Source organism: Emys orbicularis, chromosome 6 (assembly GCF_028017835.1).
Source record: "Emys orbicularis isolate rEmyOrb1 chromosome 6, rEmyOrb1.hap1, whole genome shotgun sequence".
NCBI lineage: Eukaryota > Metazoa > Chordata > Testudines > Emydidae > Emys > Emys orbicularis.
Genome location: NC_088688.1, coordinates 33,749,065 through 33,772,829, shown reverse-complemented (window position 1 = coordinate 33,772,829; position 23,765 = coordinate 33,749,065). Strand labels below are relative to the sequence as shown.

At 39.5% G+C, this 23,765-nt stretch overlaps 1 protein-coding gene across 1 annotated transcript in view; it reads left to right on the top strand.

Moving 5' to 3' along the window:
* ARL15 (ADP ribosylation factor like GTPase 15) overlaps positions 1-23,765 on the top strand; it is a 319,228-nt gene that overhangs the window by 82,781 nt on the left and 212,682 nt on the right. The window lies entirely within an intron of this gene.

Genomic DNA, 23,765 nt, shown 5'->3' with positions numbered 1-23,765 from the left:
AAGCACTTGGAGAAGAGGAAGGTGATCAGGAATAGTCAACATGGATTCACCAAGGGGAGTAGTGGGGGCAAAAGATGTATCTGGCTTCAAGACTAAGCTTGATAAGTTTATGGAGGGGATGATGGGATAGCCTAATTTTGGCAATTAATTGATCTTTGACTATTAGTGGTAAATATGCCCAATGGCCTGTGATGGGATGTTAGATGGGGTGGTATCTGAGTTACTACAGAGAATTCTTTCCTCGGTGTCTGGTTGGTGAGTCTTGCCCACATGCTCAGGGTTTAGCTGATCGCCATATTTGGGGTTGGGAAGGAATTTTCCTCCAGGGCAGATTGGCAGAGGCCCTGGGGGTTTTTCACCTTCCTCTGCAGTGTGGGGCATGGGTCACTTGCTGGAGGATTCTCTGCACCTTGAAGTCTTTAAACCATGATTTGAGGACTTCAGTGGCTCAGACATAGGTTAGGGGTTTGTTGCGGGAGTGGGTGGGTGAGATTCTGCAGCCTGCGTTGTGCAGGAGGTCAGACTAGACAATCATATTGGTCTCTTCTGACCTTAAAGTCTATGACTCTATGCCTGACCACCCTGATTGCCTTCTATGATGAGAGAAATTGCTCTGTCCATATGGGGAAAGCGGTGGACATGATCTATCTTGACTTTAGCAAAGCTTTTGATATGGTCTCCGACAGTATTCTTGCCAGCAAGTTAAAAAAGTATTGATTGGATGAACGGACTGTAAGATGGATAGAAAGCTGGCTAGATCGTCTGGCTCAACGGGTAGCGATCAATGGCTCAATGTCTAGTTTGGCAGAGGGTATCAAGCGGAGTGCCACAGGGGTTGGTCCTGGGGCCGGTTTTGTTCAATATCTTCATTAATGATCTGAATGATGGGATGGATTGCGCCCCAGCAAGTTCGCGGCTGACACTAATTTGGGGGGAGAGGTAGGGTCCAGAGTGACCTAGACAAACTGGAGGATTGGGCCAAAAGAAATCTGATGAGGTTCAACAAGGACAAGTGCAGAGTCCTGCACTTAGGAAGGCAGAATCCTAGGCACTGCTACAGGCTGGGGACCGACTAGCTAAGCAGCAGTTCTGCAGAAAAGGACTTGGGGATTACAGTGGACGAGAAGCTGGATATGAGTCAACAGTGTGTCCTTGTTGCCAAGAAGGCTAACAGCATTTTGGGCTGTATAAGTAGGAGCATTGCCAGCAGATCAAGGGACATGATCATTTCCCTCCATTCGGCATTGAGGCCTCATCTGGAGTACTGTGTCCAGTTTTGGGCCCCACGCTACAGAAAGGATGTGGACAAATTGGAGAGAGTCCAGCGGAGGGCAACGAAAATGATTAGGGGGCTGGAGCACATGACTTATGAGGAGAGGCTGAGGGAACTGTGTTTATTTATTCTGGAGAAGAGTGAGGGGGGGATTTGATAGCAGCCTTCAACTAACTGAAAGGGGGCTCCAGAGAGGATGGAGCTCAGCTGTTTTCGGTGGTGGCAGATGACAGAACAAGGAGCAATGGTTTCAAGTTGCAGTGGGGGAGGTCTAGCTTAGATATTAGGAAAATCTATTTCACTAGGAGAGTGGTGAAGCACTGGAATGTGTTACCTAGGGAGGTGGTGGAATCTCCATCCTTAGAGGTTTTTAAAGCCCAGCTTGACAGAGCCCTGGCTGGGATGATTTAGTTGGTGTCGGTCCTGCTTTGAGCAGGGGGTTAGACTAGGTGACCTCCTGAGGTCTCTTCCAACCCTAATGTTCTATGATTCTATGTATGTAAGAAGTCCAGTCACACTCTTGCTCGGGAGAATTTGGCAGTTTATCAAAGTATCTATTCTTTATTCCCCATTTTTTTATTTTATCTTCATTGTTAAAACTCATTTGTTAAAAATTAATAAAACTTATTCTTTCCCTACTAATATTGTTTAAGCCTGTACTCTGGATATGCTGAGCTGTTCCTAGAGGGTTTGCTCCTGTGTGTCTGACATGGGAGAGTAATGCTTCTAGGAAATGCCACTTGAATACTATGGCTGCTTGGAATTGTTGGAAGTCTGTAAATGAGAAGCTGAGATTTGAGGATCAGCAAGAAGAAAATGGAAGGTGGAGGATCAGGAAAGCTAGTCAATAGTATATTTTCCATTAAGTCTATACTATTTAGTATTGTTGGAAATTGTGTCTTTCATATTGTTACAGTGAACCACGAGTATATGGTTAATATATAACAGTTTTTACATGGTTTCATACTGTTCAATAATCAGTTTACAAATGAAGCTAAATACTTTTCAGTTTGAACATTTTCTAATGTGTTCATAGATGAAAATCAAATTGTACTGATTTTTAAAGGGACTTTTAAAGGTTTTTCACTAGTTTTTTAGCTAGATAGTATACCCAGATAAAAATCTTCAAATGTTTAAACTGCATCCTTTATGGTTCATTTGAATTTTGTTTCTGAATACAAATCAAATGTGACAATTTGTGAGCTCTAAAACTTTCATTTATAATACATTACTTCATTTTCTTTTTAATTTGTTTTAGAAGGACATTGCATTCATATTTTCAGTTAATTGTGTTCCAAATTTAAGAAAAAGATCTTTAACGCAAGATAAATTTGTATTTATTGATTGTTAGACAGTATCGATTACAGCTATCAGGGAATCTTTTCTGTTGATTTGAATAAGAGTTGGATCAAGTCCAAAACAAACACAAAGCCTAAAACAAAAGTGCAACATCATAAAATATAAAGCTATATAAATGTTACTGAGATTGTAAACTCTTCAAGGGAGGGGGGACATTTCCTTTGTATTTGTACAGAACATATCAAAATGGGGCCTTGATCCTGACTGATGCTATTGGGTGATACTGCACTAGAAATAATTAATGATTATAGGTTAAATATGTTAACACATAGTTAAGGCTACCTAGCACTTCCCATTATTGTGCTTTTGTTTAATTTGTTTATAGCTTTGCTAAACTTCAACCAATCAGGCTGAAATACTATTTCTGTACTTTGTCTCCGAGTCAGATTACATTTAAATAAAAAAACCCCAAATGTAATAAAAGTAGTTTAGTTGTTTTCAAAAATGAGGTAGCCTTGCGAATTTAAAATGATCAGATCTTTTGTTTAGAACGACTTTTACACATCCATGGTTTAGAGTAGGAAGATGCAGTATGGTGGGTTGGGGCAGAGGTGAGGGTAAATCTGAGGCCTTTCACCATTCCTGCGAAAATCTATCCAGGCTTGGTAAATTATAAACCACAGAAAACCACTATTTACAATACTCAGTAGAACTTGTTCTACACCAGCTCCTTAATGTTTATTATTCCAGCTGTACCTTGCATACTCTCATGCCTTGTTGAGCTGATTGCCTGTCCTCCCCCCATCAAAATACCTCTAAGTTTAGGGGAGGGTATCAATGGCTGAGAACCAAAAAAGTTCTCAGTTCAAGTCTTTCATTTATTGGTGTTAATATTTCTTCATAATGATTTGTTATTGAGAAAGGCCTCCTATTCCTACCAGAAGAGGCAGACAGTTACACAGCTTCCCATTTTGCAGGAAGGAAGTTGAATAAGCCCACTTTTTGTAAATGTGGGAATAGAATTCAGATCGAATAGAATGACAGACCCGTGTCTGATCTGTGTAACAACATTGTCATTCAGAATTAATGTGTCAAATCTATGTGCTTGGCTATGATGCCAAACTTTTGTTTTAATTACTTTCTAAGACACACTCTTCCCTCTGTGCTAGGAATAGAATCCTGCAATCCTGACTGCCACCATTATACTGCTGTGTAGCAAACAGTTGTGTAAACAACTGGCAATGTATGTCATGTACCTCGCTAGTAACTGATCCACACCTGATAATCCCCTACTATTGCTACCAGCTATTCCTTTAGCTGAAATGATAGTGATAGAGGTGTCGGATGTGAACCTGAGTGTTCTGGGTTCAATCCCTACTGATGATGCATGCAGGATGTCATTACAGTTGCACATGACTAAATTTGTTTCCTTTTTAAAGAATCTAGGAAATTCTGTAGCAAAAACTGTCAAAAGAACATTGCAAACTCAAGAACTCAGGTTAAGAAATACCAGAATTATTTCTTCTTCATGATTGTCTGGGAGAATGTGGCTGAGGGCCATCGTGATTACACTTCTTTCACAGGATGCTCCCCGTCCATGTATTCTGCTGAATACCTTTTTCTTCTTCTTAGAATAAATGGGTAATGCCTGTCACCTGTGGAATTTGGAGATGATACAGTGGTGGTGTTGCTGCTGCTAACTTCTGCTCGACACCTGAGGCCACCAGAAATTCTGTCTCTGATGGTGGAACAAGTTGATGGTTCTGTTTCTCACGACTACTTTGTTTTATAATCCTAATTTTTATTAGGGCTGTTGATTAATCACAGTTAACTCATGCGACTTAACTCAAAATTAATCACGATTAAAAAAATTAATCACAGTTAATCACAGTTTTAATTGAACTGTTAAACAATAAAATACCAATTGAAATTTATTAAATATTTTTAGATGTTTCTCTATTTTCGAATATATCGATTTCAATTACAGCACAGAATACAAAGTGTACAGTGCTCACTTTATATTATTTTTATAACAAATATTTGCACTGTAAAAATGATATACAAAAGAAATAGTATTTTTCAATACAGTATTTGTATGAGATGAATCTCTTTATCATGAAAGTGCAACTTACAAATGTAAATTTTTTTGTTACATAACCACTCAAAAACAAAGCAATGTAAAACTTTAGAGCCTACAAGTCCACTCAGTCCTACTTCTTGTTCAGCCAATCGCTAAGACATACAAGTTTGTTTCCATTTATGTGAGATAATGCTGCCTTCTTATTATTTACAATGTCACCTGAAAGTGAGAACAGGCATTCACATGGCACTTTTGTAGCTGGCAATGCAAGGTATTAATGTGCCAGATATGCTAAACATTTGTATGCCCCCTCATGCTTCAGCCACAATTACAGAGGACATGCTTCCCTGATGATGACACTCGTTTAAAAAAAATGCATTAATTAAATTTGTGACTGAACTTCTAGGGGGACAATTGTATGTCTCCTGCTCTGTTTTACTCGCATTCTGCCATATATTTCATGTAATAGCAGTCTCTGATGATGACCCAACACATGTTCACTTTACGAACACTTTCACTGCAGATGTGACAAAACGTAAAGAAGGTACCAATGTGAGATTTCTAAAGATAGCTATTGCACTCGAGCCAAGGTTTAAGAATCTGAAGTACCTTCCAAAATCTGAGCGGGACAAGGTGTGGAGTACGCTTTCAGAAGTCTTAAAAGAGCAACACTCTGATGCAGAAACTACAGAACCCAAACCACCAAAAAAGAAAATCAACCTTTTGCTGGTGGCATCTGACTTAATGATGAAAATGAACATGCGTCAGTCGGCGCTGCTTTGGATAGTTATCGAGCAGAACCCGTCAGCATGAACGCATGTCCTCTGGAATGGTGGTTGAAGCATGAAGGGACATATGAATCTTTAGGGCATTTGGAACATAAATATCTTGCGACGCCAGCTACAACAGTTCCATGCGCACGCCTGTTCTCACTTTCAGGTGACATTGTAAACAAGAAACGGGCAGCATTATCTCCTCCAAATGTGAACAAACTTGTTTGTCTTAGCTATTCTCTGAACAAAGAGGTAGGATTGAGTGGACTTGTAGGCTCTAAAGTTTTACATTGTTTTATTTTTAATGTAGTTACTTTTTAGTTCCCAATTCTACATTTGTAAGTTAACTTTCAATTCACCTCAAAAGTACTGTAGTGTAATCTCTTTATCATGAAAAATACTATTTCTTTTGTTTTTTACAGTGCAAATATTTGTAATAAAAATAATATAAAATGAGCACTGTACACTTTGTATTCTGTGTTGTAATTGAAATCAATATATTTGAAAATGTAGAAAACATCCAAAAATATTTAAATAAATGGTATTCTATTATTGTTTAACAGTGCGATTAATCACGATTATTTTTTTTAATAGCTTGACAGCCCTAATTCTTATTCATTTACATGTAGTAGTGTCTTCATTTCAACTTGTAACTTCGTTCTCTTCTGAGCTGAGAAATCAGTGGAGAATTGAGGCCCTAACCTCTGGTTTGCTCTGGTACAGCAGCTCTCTAGCATGCTCCGTCTCTCCCCCACCCTCGCAATAGTGTTGGCTCAATGTTTGCAGGGTTTCTCTAACAGGTGCTATACGTAGCTTTTTCAGTAGCCTGAGAGGGTGAGCTAGCACTGCTGCCACAGACCCCATTCTGCCAGGGTATGGTGCTTTGAGTCACACCAGCATGCTAGGGGCCATGTCCCCTGTCTCTAATCTGTAACTGCCATGAAAAGGCTCAATCAGCAGCATGAGAATTTTTCCTGGAAGGATTTCTGAGGGGAGGATATCACACAGCCTACTCAGGGGCACTTCAAGAGGTTCTGGCGCCTGAAAAGACAAAAAACAGGTGCCCCATTCGTAAGAAACTAATTCATATCTTAATTGAGCAAATGGTGTAAAAATCAAGGTGTAAAACTTCTCTCACTTGCCTTCCCACTCTTATGGAGTGTTTGGGACTTTTCTGGTATGCAGGCCAGGGTCTTTCTCAGTACTCCCGGTCAGGTTCCTCCCACACACTGCAGCATGTCTGGGCATGCAGAGAAGTGCTGTTGCTCAAACCTGTTTCTACTTTTGAGAAACCCAATCTCAGGTAGCATAATATGTAATGGAAACTGTGTTTCTCTGGCTTTTAGCCCATGGACCATTGCTGGGGCTCTGTGTCTGTCACGGATTCTGTGACTTCCTGCAACTTCTGTGGCTTCTGCAGCAGCCAATGTGGCTGACCCCAGGGCTGCCTGAGCAGGAAAACTGGTTCAGAATCTGAAATAGTTATATAAGAGTTAGGCATTATTATAGTGCTTTTCATCAGATCTCAACGCACTTCATAATCTTTAATGGCATGCGATAAAGGGTTTATTTGCCTCTTCTCTCTTCAGAGGCTAAATCATGCAGCAAACATTTTAAAATCTATTAATTTATTCATTGTTTTAATTGATGTACGTTATCAGGTGTTTGCCTTGAAGGAAAGGATTTTGTCCCTTACATAGCTTGTCATGTTGTTTGACTCTGTATTGATGTCCATAATACATGATTTAGTTTTTTTGTAGCAACAGAATGATAGTTAGTGGAAGAGTAAGATGTCATTGCAGGACTGGTTGAAAAAAGAAGCATTTGGTCAGTCACACGTTCCGTTTAATAAAGGAGGCAGTACAAATGCCTAAGGAAGTCAAATGCTTTTAGTGTTCCTCATCACATTTGCCCTATTGCGAAAATTAATCTTTAAATGCAACACCAGCCTCAGTTCCTCTTTAATCCTACCTTTTACAAATTAATATCTAATAACTTAGTCTGAAAACTCAGCCACATTCCTTAATTCAGATGCAAAATGGTATTGTAAATACTGTACCTTATTGTACCTACCAATTGTTCTAAATTGGTCTGGAGAAATAATCCTGAGCATAAATGCTTCCTCTTAAGTGAGAAATTGCTCTGGCATGGATAAAATGTTTTTCATCCCTTGTCATACCCTTTACATAATCCCTGTATTTCAAAAACACTGATGGCATGATGTCAGTTATAAGAATCTGAACTGTAAATATCCCTTCTTTATCTTGCCCTCGTATTACAAAATCCTAATGTCCAGTTGCTGTATCAAAAATTTTAAATGACTGAATGCCAAAATTGTTGGTTTTAAAACTCTTACTACCATACTCATGTAAACAGTGTAACATTTCTTTTATATTTATATAACAAAGTTGAGCTAAAGGGCTAATAGTCGTCCCATTACACCCTATGTATCACTGCAATGTCTGAGCATCTGCAGTTTAAAAAAAAATTTTTTTTGAGCCTTATTCAATGTCTCATTTTGAGTTTGCTTTTTTTGTAGGATAAGATGCTGATGGCAGGCTTCCTCATGCCTGAGGTGAGATTTTTCTCCCAAACCAACAAGAGGGATAGACCAGCTTCCTGTTCACCTAAAGTAGTTAGTGGGAACTTTGCCTGAGTAAGATGTGCTGGATCAGGCCATTTTTTAGTCTGGTGTCTGTGGACCATTTAAAATCAGCATTAAATCTTTTTTAGATCTATGCATCAAATAGTGTTTCTTTTGTTTATCATTTTTACAGTGCAAATGTTTGGAATAACAATATAACCATAGTCAATCATCTTCATATAATTCTATGTTTTTATTCTTGATGTATCTAATGTTCCGTCAAAACAGTATGCTCTTAAGTAACAGCATATTACCAATCTGTGGTTTTTAAAAGGTAAAGTGAAAACCAAGCCATGTTCAACCAGCTTCCAAGTTATCTCTAAAAATTAGATTAAAGAAAACCGGGATCTGGGAAATCCATCAATATTTCAATGGAGTGTAGAAATCCTATAGACTGAAACAGATCATTGTCAGGGACTCATTTGTTGACATGTGATAAGCTTCTCCTTAGAGGGGGACTGTGACCGGGCATGTAAGCCCCGCACTAGCCTGGAAGGAGTTAAAGAGCTGCTTTTGGCCTAGAGTGGCCCTGTTCTGCTACACCTGTAAATCATGTCCAGATTGGAGGATGACTTAGAAGGAGGGAACTCTGTTCAGATGGGGACAGCACTGGGAAGGGAACAGACAGTTGAGCTTCACCAGCCCTGAAGAGAGGACAGCCTGCAGAGCCCCGGCCGTCAGAGAAGGAGGATGCAGAACTCCCGAGTTGAAGGGGAAAAGAAGTGAAGCTTGCACTGGAACCCCAGTGAACTCTGAAGTGGACATTGATACTCCCAGAGCCCTTCTGAAGTAAGACAGGCCCACTGACAGGTTTTTTCTTTACCTTTCTTCTCTTCATCCTTTCTGCTGACTATGGGCTCTTTGGTGGCATCCCTCTCAGTCTCCCTGGTGGACAAGACAGTTGAGAGTCCCCAGCTGGAAAGTGACTGACGATCCGCTGAAAAGATGCCCTTCAGCACCTGCTGGGGTGGGAGTGGAGTAATTGGTCTCTTTCATGCAGTCCCCACATAGCCTAAAGGGGGTGCCCTACCAAAGACAGATTTGTGACAGGGACACTGTCACAAGCATCATATTTTACCAGGTATTTAAGAACTTGTGTTGGAAGGTATAGTTTTTCAAAAGTAAGTTTGCCCCTTCCCCTCTAAGTAGTGGACCTAGGCTTTTCTTCTTTTTATAATCTCTACTGCACATATGTTTTATAAAACAGAAATAGAAAAGACAAAGGGCAGAATGTAGACAAGTTAATATTATTGTAGGAACCCTAACTATTATGGGTTGTGACTACAATTTTTTCCATGGCATATAATTGTATATTCCATTATTTCAGTTTTTATAAATGAGTAAGATGAAGGAAGAAAAGTCGAGGGGAAAAGCAGTGAAGTGTACTTGTGGAAGTTATGTTCCTTCGAAGTTACTGATTAGATCAGTGATACTCAGACCTCCAGTGGTTCAGGAGCCAAATTAAGGATCGGCATTACCCAAAAGATCCACAGTGGTATGAATTCATTGTTTCATTTTCTCTCGTATATTGTTCTCACAGAAAAATGACTGACCAAGTATTATTATTTTATCAACTACGATTTGGTTAATAACATAGTAAACATCCTGACTTGTTAATAACATTGATTAATAATTTAAACCACATGGCGTTTAATATCATGTGCTGCAAAGAGCCACAGGAGACACATTAAAGCACCACTTGCATCTTCCAAGCCTCAATCTGAGTATCACTGGATTAGATTGTGAACGCTTTGGGGCAGGGGCTGTACTCTTTAGCTATGTGATTGCAAACCACAGTGGAGCCCTGATCCTTGATTGTGGCCCAGGCAATACTTTTTTTTTATTTTTTTATTAGGGTATGGTACCATTACCTCTGTAAACTCAGCAGACTTTGGGTGCGGTTTCACCAGTTCGCATTTCCTAGACTCTGTAAGGGCTCTGTCTTTTAGGTCATAAAACCTAATGCCTCATTAAAATTAAATTAAATATAATCTGATGAACACGTACCCAATGAAGTCTTTCAAGGAGATAATTAAGATTGGAGGACTAATGGGGTAGAAAGGTTTCCTCAGGATGAGAGGCTACAAATGTGTGCACCTGCTATCAGTGAATGTATTGCACCTGTCTGATAGTGTACAGCTGAAGTCAACTCAAATGTGTAGTATGTGCGCTCAGGTCACAGTTTTTCAGTGGCTATAAGACTAAGTCAAACATTTTTTCACAGCTAGTAAATGCCCTACTTACTGGTGACTGTTTCTTTCTCAAACTTTGAAATCTATCTGTGCCTTTTTTTAAAAGGCAGATTAGCTATAGTGTCTAGAATTCTTTAAAATTGAAATAATTGCCTACTTCAAACAGATAAAGAGATTTTGCTCAACATTTTCAAAAGTAAAATCTCCTTTGGAAGCGAATACCAGGGGAAGTTTCATCTCAAGTTGTGTGGGGTTTTGTTTTGTTTTTGCTTTCGAAAGCTAGGAGCCTGTGGAAACATGGACTTATAATTGCAGCTGTTATGCCAGTGGTAATTTTGGTTCTTGTAGCCTGACTCTTTCCACAAGTACTGAGAATCAGCAACTTCAGTTGAAGTCTGTTGAAAATGAGTACATACAGTGCCTCTGAAAACGAGCCCACTCCCCCAGATTCTGTAGGATCTGAAATCAGAACATCAATTTGTGTGGAAACAGTCTAGTGCAGGGATTGGCAACCTTTCAGAAGTGTTGTGCCGAGTCTTCATTTATTCACTCTAATTTAAGGTTTCGCGTGCCAGTAATACATTTTAACGTTTTTAGTAGGTCTCTTTCTATACGTCTATAATATGTAACTAAACTATTGTTGTATGTAAAATAAATAAGGTTTTTAAAATGTTTAAGCAGCTTCATTTAAAATTAAATTAAAATGCAGAGCTCCCCGGACCAGTGGCCAGGACCCGGGCAGTGTGAGTGCCACTGAAAATCAGCTCGCGTGCCGCCTTCGGCACGCGTGCCATAGGTTGCCTACCCCTGGTCTAGAGGTACTGATGGATACTTCCTCCTTGCACATGATTGGTAGATGAAAATCTACAGGGTCTGATCTAAGAGGACAAAAATAGCCATTGTGGGGGCCAGGCTGGTGAATTTGGAGAAAATTGGGAAACTGCAATTGGAGGGGTTAGGCATGGCATTTAAAAGTTAAAAAATAGAAATAAGGTAGAGAAACTTAGAACCAGTTAACTCTGTTTAAGAAGTTGGGGAAAGCAAGTCAGGTTTAACATTCAAAGGGGTTGTCATTTGCAGTTAAATTATGGGGCAACTTTTTAAATGTTAGATTTTATTTCATATGTGCTTTCCTCGTAGTCTACAGATTAATGTTCTTGTGTGGGTCTGTTTCCTGTTTCCTCCTATAGAGACAATGTGCTGTACTAGCCAAGTTCTTGTAAGGGGGGAGAAGTTCTTGTATATTATTTAATGTTACCACATTTTCTGTTCCCTAAATCTTTTGGTTAAAGTATGTATTCTGTCTGTTTGGGATTTGTGTGTGTGTGTGTGTATATATATATATATATATATGTGTGTGTGTGTGTGTGTGTGTGTGTGTGTGTGTATGTATATATATATATATATAAGGGCTGTCAAGTAATTGCAGTTAACTCACACGATTAACTCAAAATTAATCGCAATTAATCACAGTTTTAATCGCACTCTTAAACAATAGAATACCAATTGAAATATATTAACTATTTCTGGATGTTTTCTACATTTTCAAATATATGGATTTCAATTACAACACAGAATACGAAGTGTACAGTGCTCACTTTATATTATTTTTATTACAAATATTTGCACTGTAAAAATGATAAACAAAAGAAATACTATTTTTCAATTCACTTCATACAAGTACCATAATGCAATCTCTTTATTGTGGAAGTGCAACTTAAAAATGTAGATTTTTTTTTTTGGTTACATAACTCAAAAACAAAACAATGTAAAACTATAGAGCCTACAAGTCCACTCAGTCCTACTTCTTATTCAGCCAATCTCTAAGACAAACAAGTTTGTTTACATTTATGGGAGATAATGCTGCCCACTTCTTATTTACAATGTCACCTGAAAGTGAGAACAGGCGTTTGCCTGGCACTTTTGTAGCTGGCATTGCAAGGTATTTACATGCCAGATATGGTAAACATTCGTATGCCTCTTCATGCTTTGGCTACCATTCCAGAGGACATGCTGATGACACTCGTTAAAAAATGTGTTAATTAAATTTTGACTGAACTCCTTTGGGGAGAATAGTATGTCTCCTGTTTTACCCACTTTTTGCCACATATTTCATATTATAGCCATCTTAAATGATGACCCAGCACATGTTGTTCATTTTAAGATGGTACCAGTGTGAGATTTCTAAAGATAGCTATAGCACTTAACTCGAGGTTTAAGAATCGAAAGTGCCTTCCAAAATCTGAGAGGGACGAGGTGTGGAGCATGCTTTCAGAAGTCTTAAAATAGCAACACTCCGATGCAGAAGCTACAGAACTCGAATAATCAAAAAAGAAAATCAACCTTCTGCTAGTGGCAGCTGTCTCAGATGATGAAAGTGAACATGCGTCGGTCTGCTCTGCTTTGGATAGTTATTGAGCAGAACTGTCATCAGCATGGACACACATCCTCTGGAATGGTGGTTGAAGCATGAAGGGACATATGAATCTTTAGTGAATCTGGCACGTAAATATCTTGCAAAGCTGGCTATAGCAGTGGTACACAAACGTCTGTTCTCACTTTCGGGTGACACTGTAAACAAGAAGTGGGCAGCATTATCTCCTGCAAACGTAAACAAACTTGTTTGTCTGAGTGGCTGAACAAGAAGTAGGACTGAGAGGACTTGTAGGCTCAAAAGTTTTACACTGTTTTATTTATGAATGCAGTTATTTTTTGTACAGAAATCTACATTTGTAAGGTCAACTTCTATGACAGAGATTGTCAGTACAGTACTACAGTACTTGTTTAGGTGATTTGAAAAATACTATTTCTCTTGTTTTTTACAGTGTAAATATTTGTAATCAAAATAAATATAAAGTGAGCAATGTACACTTTGTATTCTGTGTTGTAATTGAAATCAATATATTTGAAAATTTAAAAACATCCAAAAATATTTAAAGAAATGGTATTCTATTTAACAGTGCGATTAATCGCGATCAGTTTTTTAATCGCTTGACAGCCCGTGTATATGTGTGTATATGTATATTTAAAAAACAACAACAAATGAATAAGGTGAAAAGGACAGAAGTAATGTGATAAACTTGTAGCGAACCTAGGGAAGAGATATTAGTTGGCAAGGGGGTATATCCTTGAGGTCCAAATTTGAAGATTAATAAAGTCATGGAAGTTGCACATGGAAAATTCCTGTTAGGTCTTCTAGTTCATCTCCTTGCAAATGTCCTGCAGGACACTTAAAATTTTGTGTGTGTGTGTGTCTATTCTAGCACTGAAGCTTTCATTTTGTCTTGGGGGAGCCTTTTAGAGCCCACTAGATCTCACTGTCAATTTTTTTCCTCATTCTGCCCACCTTTTTTCCCTCTTAAAATATTGTCACAGTTACTCTCATTGTCCCTTCTTGGGGGGGTCTCACCCAGTGCACCCTCAGAGGGGTCAGGCCTTAAGCTTTCCTTCTCCTGAGGTAGGATTCAGAAAGAACAAAACTGCCATCTGGGGTCAAACCAATGGTCCATCTAGCACAGTATCAATGTCCAACAGTGGCCAGTACCAGAGCTTCAAGAGGAGTGTACAGAACAAGGCAGTTTTGGAGAGATTCCCCTCCCGGCAATTCTGCAGTTCATCCATCTTAGACCAGGTTGTGGGCTACAGTCTCCTGGTTTGTCAGCCATGACTAGGCGCTATGGTAACAGAAGTAATAAATAATACTTCAGCACAACCAACAGTGATTGGTACCTTTGCAAGCAGGGCTGGCTCCCGGCACCAGTGGGGGAAGCAGATGCCTGGGGCGGCACATGCCATGCTAAGGGGCGGCATTCTGACAGTTCGGGCGGCTTTTTTTTTTTTTTGCTTTGTCAGTTTGGGCCACAGTCCGAGCGGCTTTTTTCTTTTCTTTTTATGCTTCGGCAGTTCGGGCAGCCTTTTTTTTTTTTTTTTGGCTTGGGGCAGCAAAAATGGTAGAGCTGGCCCTGTTTGCAAGCTCTTTTTCTCCAGGAGCCTGTGACAGCATACATCTGCTGTGATACCTTGTTTGAAGAAGCTGTTTTTGTGTAATTTATTCATTCCTTAAGGGCACAAAGCATTTAGAACATAAGAATGGCCATACTGGGTCAGACCAAAGGTCCATCCAGCCCAGTATCCTGTCCTCTGACAGTGGCCAATGGCAGGTCCCCCAAAGGGAATGAACAGACAGGTTATCATCAAGTGATCCATGCCCTGTCACCCAATCCCAGCTTCTGGCAAACAGAGGCTAGGGCCACCATTCCTGCCCATCATGGCTAATAGCCATTGATAGACTTATCTTCCATGAATCTATCTAGCTCCCTTTTGAACCCCATTATAGTATTGGCCTTCACAACACCCTCTAGCAAGGAGTTCCAGAGGTTGATAGTGTGTTGCTTGAAAAAATACTTTCTCGTATTTGTTTTAAACCAAATTTCATTTGGTGGCCCTTTGTTCTTGTATTATGAGAAGGAGTAGATAACACTTCCTTATTTATTTTCTCTATTCCACTTATGATTTTATAGACCTCTATCATATCCCCCCTTAGTCGCCTCTTTTCCAACTTGAAAAGTCCCAGTCTTATTAATCTCTCCTTATACGGAAGCCGTTCTATACCCCTAATTTTTGTTGCCCTTTTCTGAACCTTTTCCAATTCCAATATTCCTTTTGTAGCTCTTCGCAGTCTGCCTGGGGCTTAACTATCTTGAGTAGTTTTGTATCATCTGCAAATTTTGCCACCTCACGGTTTACCCCTTTTTCCAGATCCTATTATGAATATGTTAAATAGGACTGGGCCCAGTACACATCCTTGGGGGACACCACTATTTACCTCTCTCCATTCTGAAAACTGACCATTTATTCCTACCCTTTTGTTTCCTATCTTTTACCCAGTTACCAATCCATTTAGAGCAAAACCTAACAACAGTAAAAGGCTGAAGCACATTACGTACACCTTTTGTAAGTTCCTCTCAGACCACTGAACTCCATCTTTGGCAGGAAGAAGCAGCCCTTCCTGCTCACAGCATCTGTCTGTCTGTGTGTTCCCAGCTGGTCAGCTTTTCTTAGCTCATCCACTATCCACCCTCCGTTTTTAGGGTCTTTGAGCTTTTCAGCCCCTTTCATCGCAGGATTTTTGCCTTGGGAAGGGTACATTATTCTCACCTGGGTGGAGCCAGCCAGATAGTTTCTTCTTATTGATGGCCCCACCATTGTCTCCTCAAGGGGCCTGTTTTCTTTTCTTTTGATTTAACTCCTGGCATTCAGGCACATTGATGTCACACAGATAATCTGAGGATATTTGATGTTTATAAAAAATGCTCATTTCCCAGATTGTCACAAACATTGTCCCATTTCTCTTACATATATTGCTTACTACAGTAATAAATCCTCTCCATCCTTCATGTTTAGACTTCAAATGTTTATAGATTAATATCTTTTCAAGTTCTGTTTATCTCCTCCTGAATCAGCTCTCCCAGGCCACCTTGCTCACCAATAGTTTTTGGTAATCGTATTTAAGCTCCCACTAATTTTGTCAGTCTTTCTGGTAATGCAGCACCCAGAATCAGTTATGGTGAAGTTGCACTGGAGCAGTAAGGAAAGTACTATTTTCCAGTTCTTTTGATCTGATACCTTTGCACATTCAGTTCTAAATTGTATTGGCCTTTCTTTGTTGCCCTATTACATTGCAATACCCATGTATAACTTGTTCTCTACTGTCAGTGTTAGTTCTTCTTATATTACTGCTTTCTGGGTTTCTCCCTCACACTGTAGGGTAAGTTTTAGATTATTCTCGGTGCCCCACATTGAATCTCACTTTATTTTCTGCTTCTATTTCTAATCTTAGTAGGTGCCTTTTTAAAATTTTCCTATTCTGACTAGTGTCCACAATTCTTCCCAATTTGGTATCCTATTCCAGTTACATTAATGGAGATATTTAATTAGACCAGATTTAGTAGCAATCCCTGCTGTAGTCTGTTAGAGATATCTCTTCCCCTTGCCGAACGAAATCCGAAAATACAAGATATATCCTGTGGCTTAATCTAAGTGGGAAACTTTCCTAAATTAAACGTTCTACTCTTCCTCTTTTCCTCTTAGAACACATTCAGAGGATTTCTTTAGGTCCCTTTTTCATAGACTCAGTGAGCTGTTCTACATTTAGTTCTGTTTTGTGATGCCCAGTAGTGTCGAGTGGATGAAACTCTCTACAGCTCATCTATTCCTATCTTGTAATTATTATAGGGGAGTTGTTTAGAGGATTTCTTGTATCAGCCATTTTTTTCTTTTGTTAGCCCATAGTTTAAATGATCTCCCATAGCCTTTTGAGACCACCTTGCTTGCAACAAGTTGGGGCACACTTCTCATGTTAGGTTTGTTGATTTCCTAACATTTATTTCAACTAATTTTTGGTTAAACTTATTTCAGCTTCTTAAATTAAATTTTCTTTCTTTCAGTCTGTGTGGTTTGCAAAAATTACATTTTGCATTTGGTCACTCTGTTGGGTTTTACCACACAGACAATGAGTTTTAGAGTAGCATACTTTTAAACATGAATGAGAAGCTGTTGCTGCCCTAGAATCTGTGTGAAGTACCATAACAGGTCGTCTTCATACTTTCTCTTCATCTAATATGCCAGGCTTGGATTTGTGGCTGCACTTAAAATGTGTTCTCCAGTTTGAAAGTTGTTACTGGTTTGAGAGTGATTTCCTATCAACGTAATTGGGAATACAGGTAGAGCAGTAGAATCTCTCAAACCAGTAGTAACTTAAGTCCACTGTACAACGAGCTGAAATATGTGGTTTATTTTCCTTTTTCACTTTCTCAGTAATTGATGGTTACTGGCATCCACTATATTTTAGACATGACCTTCCTTTCCCTCATCATTTGTTTGGCCTGAACTTTTCACTGGTAGCACATTGTCCTGGATGCATACATTTCTGAGACTAGCTTTTTTTTTGGTCATATATACTTACAAATCTAATATTATACCCAACATGAACGTCAAATACAGCTAGGCAAGGGCTTACTTACACATGAGTAGTTTTCTGCGGGAGGAGAGAACAAAGTACGCAATTGTATTTGGAATACATACACTCAACGCTAATTAGAAAAATCAAAGGGTACTAAGTGTCTATATGGTTCCTTCTGGCTTCTGCGATCCCATGTGAGCTTTCAATGCATGTATCGTAGGGTCATAATTACTGTTGTAGAACATGAGTAATTATTCCTGCTGTGCTGAACTAAAGAAAACATAGTGTTCTGTAGCCCACCTTGTAACACACATGAATCATGATGGAGAAGCTTATTTTGGCTAAGCTCAGAACCTGCAAAATGATGGCTTTTAGCAAGCCTGTAAGCTCTAGGCTATTGTTGAAAAATCTGTACATGTCTTTCATCCTAACTAGAAATGACAACTGGTGCCACATCTCTTAACTTTTGCACATTTATAGTCCGAAATGGTGTTTCTGATGCTTTCTCTCTGATATTTTCCATCAGTTCTTAGTTTTTCTTTCAATATAATTATATGTTTGATTTTTTTTCTTTTTTTTTAATGTGACAAAATTGTGTATTCAGAGGCTTTCATTTATCTTTTTGAAACATTAGTCTTAAGTACAGTCGGTTTGGTACAGGGATGGACTGACGACCATTAAAATCTTCTGTGCACTAATACCAGTTAAAATCTTCTGTGCACTAATTAAAAATAGTAAGCATATTAGAGGAGAGGGGAGGGTCATAAAGTCTCTGAAGTGTAGTCTGCCAATTATTCTCCCCTGGTGATCTATTTTTTGGACAGGGAGGATGTATGTAATTTAGTGGAGTCTGGGGTTTTCACAAGACACTGAGGCTCCAATTCAGCAAAGCATTTAAGAACATGCTTAAGTTCATCTGTATTCAAGAAAGCATGTATGCATGTGCTTAAATGCTTTGCTGAATTGGGGCCTTAATAACTTACCAGGGCTGGTTTAGCAATATACAGAGAAAGGGGGATATATTTCCCCAGAAGCCAGGAGACGTCTTTCTTCCCATCCTCACTTTGAATTGAACACTTTAACATGGAGAAATTAAACCTTGCTTGTGCTTTCAGATTGTAAGATTTTTCTGGCAGAGCCCTCCCCCCCCCTTTTTTGGCACAGTATACAATACCTATTGTACTGCAACATTTATATTTGTTGTTCCATAGATATACATTCTATAGTCAAACATTGCATGAATTTTATTGTGACAAACAGCTTAGTTTACTGTATCTTCCTTCATTTTGTTCTTCCTTCTCTTCCTTAATCTCACTTTATTTTTGTCTTGTGTGTTTTTCCTCTTTCCCTCCCTCATGTTCCATCTGTCTCTTCCTCTTCCTTTTCTTGTATTGCATTCTCTGCCTCTTTCATATTTTCTCTTATCTTTCTCATTTTTTCTTCCAATAAGACCAAGACCCCTTTGTGTTTTTTGCAGTCTTATGTAAGGTTGTCATATCGACTGAACTCATTTTCTGTAAACTTGGCTTGTTTTGAAGATCTCATTGCGTTTTAGTCAACTTAGCCTGGTTACTGCACTGTGCTGTACTTTAATGTATGCAAGTTTGGTATAAGAAAGCCAGTTGCATCATGTTGCCTTAAGTGGCAAATAGAATATAAAGGGAGCTAATATTTTAACATACAAGCACAAGGGGACAGAATTAAGAATGAGCTTTCAGCCTTAACTCTGTTTCCTGAATATTTTGTGTGTGTCTGTGTGCGTGCGTGCGCGCACGAGAGAGATCAACTAAGCATGAAATACCCTGCTTCTGTTAGTGCAACAAAAGAAACAGACAGGAGATGAGTCCAGAACAAAGCAGAAATAATGGAGTATTTCATTTCAAAAAGGAGAGTGAAATGAGAAGTACAAGTAGGCGAAGAAAGGCTGCATGGCCTGAGGCAGTGCAGTGTGTTGGCGAGAAAGTAGTAGTTCAGGGACGTCTGCTGCCCAGAGCTGTGATCTCTGAGCAGCCCACATGTAAAAAATGTTTGGCCACTCCTGCTACAGACACGATATTTAATGCTTTCCCCAGAAGAAACCTCAGTAGGATTTTTTTAAAGGGCCACTGTTGAGGATTTTCAGCTCAAATACTGATCCACCTAAAACTGCAATAATCTGGTGGGGTTGGAAATTCCGGGTACGAATCTTACTGGCGATTGTTTTCCTATAACTCTTACACATGATCACCAAAAACCATAGTTTAAAAAAAAATAACAGTGGTGCTTAATTTTGTACATTTTTCTGCAACAGCAATTAATTATTCCCAGTTTTAGTGGGTAAATATGCACATTTCTTCAAGATTCTGTTTTACTTTAGTTTCAACTCACACGCTTCCTTTACTTTTTTTTTTTCTAGAACTTAATTCCTCCCCCATCCCCCCCCACCACCACACATGAATACACAGACCTTTGAGTGTGATATACTCTCAAAAAAGCATGGATATTTACAGTAAATATGTAACCCTCCTTTAAATATCTCATGTACATAGGATTCTCGTTCTAGGGCCTCTCCTCCCCACTACGAGATGGGCCAGGACTCCCCAAACTCAGAGATTGAGTTATGGCAGTTGGGCTGGAAGCTGGAGTCCCGTCCCCCTTATTCCATTCCAGCTGTTGCTGCCTCAGTTACCTCAGCCAGACCCTGAATGTGCAGGAAAGAAGAGCTTTTTATGTCAGCTGTTCACAAGGATAAATGTGAATCCTTCAGAAATTCTTTACATAGTTGGCACTCTTGGAGATGGCAATAATCTATGCCCTAAAGAGAAGAGATGGCCAAACTCTGAGGAGGTGGGCTCATGGGAATCCTATGTGATACTTCGAAAGAAGCAGGATTACAGGTAAGTAATTTACTCTTTCACTTGCCAGTTATTCAAGGATGTTCCACTGTTGAGAGACATGGGTGTTACTGGCCTGGGACTACAAACACTGTTGTCTATTAATCGTAATTATATGGTGTAGCAGTGGTTTACTCAGTCTGATATTGGATGCACCTGCTGCCTCAGTTTCCCCCTTTCTCAGCTTCAGTTTCCCAGGCTGAGAAGACACTATGGTTCTCTTAACCTGAAGTCTTTAGTGCTTTACTGGCTCCAGGGTGACTTAGCTCTTGGCCTGTGTTCACACCTTCTGGAGTAAAATATAATCTAATGGCAATACAAGTAAACATTTTCCACTCCAGATTCTTCTAGAACAAGCCCTTCTTCTAAGGGTCTGGGTTTATCAGCCTTCAGTTTTTAGCTCTTCTGTTGAGTGGAACCCAAGAGAGTGGGAAGCTGAGCTCAACACTCCTCCTTCCCTTTGTAAACAGAGGTGGATGCAGCAATTCCGAATGAGGTGATATAGGGGGATGCACATGCTCCTTCTACTACAGGTTTCTGACCAAAGGACCCTATGTGATTTGGTTGTTTTGCCTTTAGCCACCAGAGCTCTTGCCTAGGCCTCTTCCCATGTAAGCCTACCTCCGGCGTCTCCTTTGTGTCTCTTCTCTATGCCTGAATACAGGCTGCTGTTATATCTTCCAGCCAGCCTTGTTTCAGTCACATTCTCCCCCATGACATGACTCTCATGTTCTGAGAGGTAATCTAGTAGCAAGTGAGGCTGAACTCAGACTCCATTGGAAGGGCCACCCCACCTTGTGACACCTGGTTACACTGCAGGGTAGTGTTAAGGGAATGATGCATATCCACTCCTTAACAGCTTTTGATTTTTTAAGTTTAACCTTAACTCTGAATTTCCTGGGTTTATAATGCTTGTGTTTGGGATAATTACAACATCCCTGTAATGTATTTTACCCGCAGTTACTGTCAAATACTCTCAACATTAACTCCATATTAATGTCGTTTTTATCTAGGAATTGCAATACATTGGTGATGGTGTATGAGAAACTGTGCGGGGTTTTTCAGTATTACCATATGACCAGTTGCATTGTGCCTATCACCCTGGATTTCTCATCAGTTGAAGAAAATTGAAAATGGCTCACATTAAAAACCTTAAAGCTGTGGTATTACTTGTGCTCAAGTAGGCATTTGATACTTATAAAAAAGGATTTTTAAAAACTTTAAAAGCTGTAAAATTTAAATTGAAGTAGTATAGAAGAGACTTTGCTTTCACTAGAGCAAGTGCCAAAGAGCACCATGTAGTGCAGCACTCATGAGTCCAGTACTGTGTTAAACAATGGCAACACCTGTGCTACAAACACCTAGGAAGACTGGGATAGGTGATGACAGAGTTTAGCCATTGCTCATAATTCTTGTACCTTTTTAGCTTTACAGGGAAGCTATGAAGGCTGGGAAGCCTAAAACTAGCTCTTACCAGCTGTGTGTTTGTGGGCTCATGCACAAAGTACTTCCTAATCTCCCTGTAGTCTTGGTTTTAGTGAACAGGCTGGAAAATGAAATATAGCAGATTCTTGAATATTTCGCTACCATGTCTACTTTTGAGAAATAGAGCTGAAGACCTTTGTTTAAAACAAATTAAAAACATCTTTAATGCAATTGTTGAAAGTATGTGTACTTCTCATGCTGGTTAAATTCTGGACTGTTGATCTTATCTATGTCCATTTGTCACTTTGTTTAATTGTCAATTTTTGACAGTTAATATTCTAGAGTCTAAAACTGGTCCCACAAAGTAAAGCTTATGCAATGTCCTTGTGAATGTTGGCACACTCGCCCAGAAGGTTGAGTTTGAGTACCATAAGAGGGGGAGTTCCAAGTGTGGGGCTGACAGTGCAACTCACTATTAGGACAGGGATTGCTGCTCTACTAGTGTCCCCTCTGCTCTTCTCTGGAAAAGGTTCAGAAAAGGGCAACAAAAATGATTAGGTGTTTGGAACAGCTTCTGTATGAGGAGCGATTAATAAGACTGGGATTTCTCAGCTTGGAAAAGAGACAACTAAGGGGGGATATGATAGAGATCTATAAAACCATGACTGGGTGTGCAGAAAGTAAATAAGGAAATGTTATTTACTCCTTCTCATAACACAAGAACTAGGGGTCACCAAATTAAATTAATAGGTAGCACATTTAAAACAAACAAAAGGAAGTATTTTTTCACACAATGCACAGTCAACATGTGGAACACTCTGCCAGAGGCTGTTGTGAAGGCCAAGACTATAACAGAGTTCTAGAACTAGATAAATTCATGGAGGATCGGTCCATCAATGGCTATTAGCCAGATGGGCAGGGATGGTGTCCCTAGCCTCTGTTTGCCAGAAGCTGGGAATGAGCGACAGGGGATGGATCACTTGATGATTACATGTTCTATTCATTCCCTCTGGGGCACCTGGCATTGGTCACTGTCGGAAGACAGGATCCTTGGCTAGATGGACCTTGGGCCATCTTTGGCCGCTCTTATGCTCTTAGAGGAGGTTAAACATCTCATAGCAGTTTCTGAAAAGAGTGGGAGACTATCCCAGTGTCCTGGGAAGAACAATATCAAGTATATAGTAAAATTTCAGTTGTGGGTAGTGGTGCTTTTTTTGTTTTGTTTTGTTTTTGCAGCAGCTGGTTAATAATTTAGCCAACTGAACTTTTAAAGACTGTTGTGAGTGCAGAACTTTTACAACAGCATTTAATTTTATCTTCTGTTACTCTTACTGGCTCATCAGCTCACGTAGCTTCTTGTTGCCCTAAGAAAAAATCTATAATCAAAACAGTAGCTGAGTGATACTTTTAATATACTCCGTGAGATCTCTGAATATGTAGTATGGTTTTAAATATTGCTTTTCATTTGGGGCACGAAATGTGTCCAAAGATGTTTTGTAGAGTGCAGGGTACACTTGGACTATTTACAGTAATTGTTGTTAACAAGATCTCAAAATGCTTTACAATGTCATAAATCAGACTCAGGATTGCAAGGAATAGGAATATAGATAAGAAACTATTATTGCATTCCACAACAGTACATACATATATTAGAATGCATTTTATTGAGATAAGAATAACGACCTAATTGAGTGCATTAAAAACAACATTCAGCTACTGGTTTTCATTGTAGATTTGGGAACAAGAAGAAGCTACATGAGTTAATGGGCCTGTAAGAGCAACAGGAGATAAAATTAAATATTGCAAAAGTTCTACAGTCACAACAGTCTTTAAAAGTTCAATTGGCTAAATTATTAACCAGCTACTGCATGTACACACACACCCTGAAATTTTACTGTATACAGTAACTCCTCACTTAACGTTGTAGTTATGTTCCTGAAAAATGCAACTTTAAGTGAAACGATGTTAAACTAATCCAATTTTCCCATAAGATTTAATGTAAATGGGGGGAGGGGGGGAGGACTAGGTTCCAAGGAATTTTTTGGGGGGCAAACAAAAGGCATTATATACTGTACAGTATTGTTCTGTGGTTGGGAAGTGCCCCGGCTTACCCCACACAGGCACAGCCTGCTGCAGGCAAGGACGCTAGGAAGCACCTTCGCAGCAGCAGCTTCCCTGGAGAAGAACAGGCGCCGACTTTGCCGGGAATGCTCCAAGCCCGCCTCTTCCTGTCCTTGCTCAACTC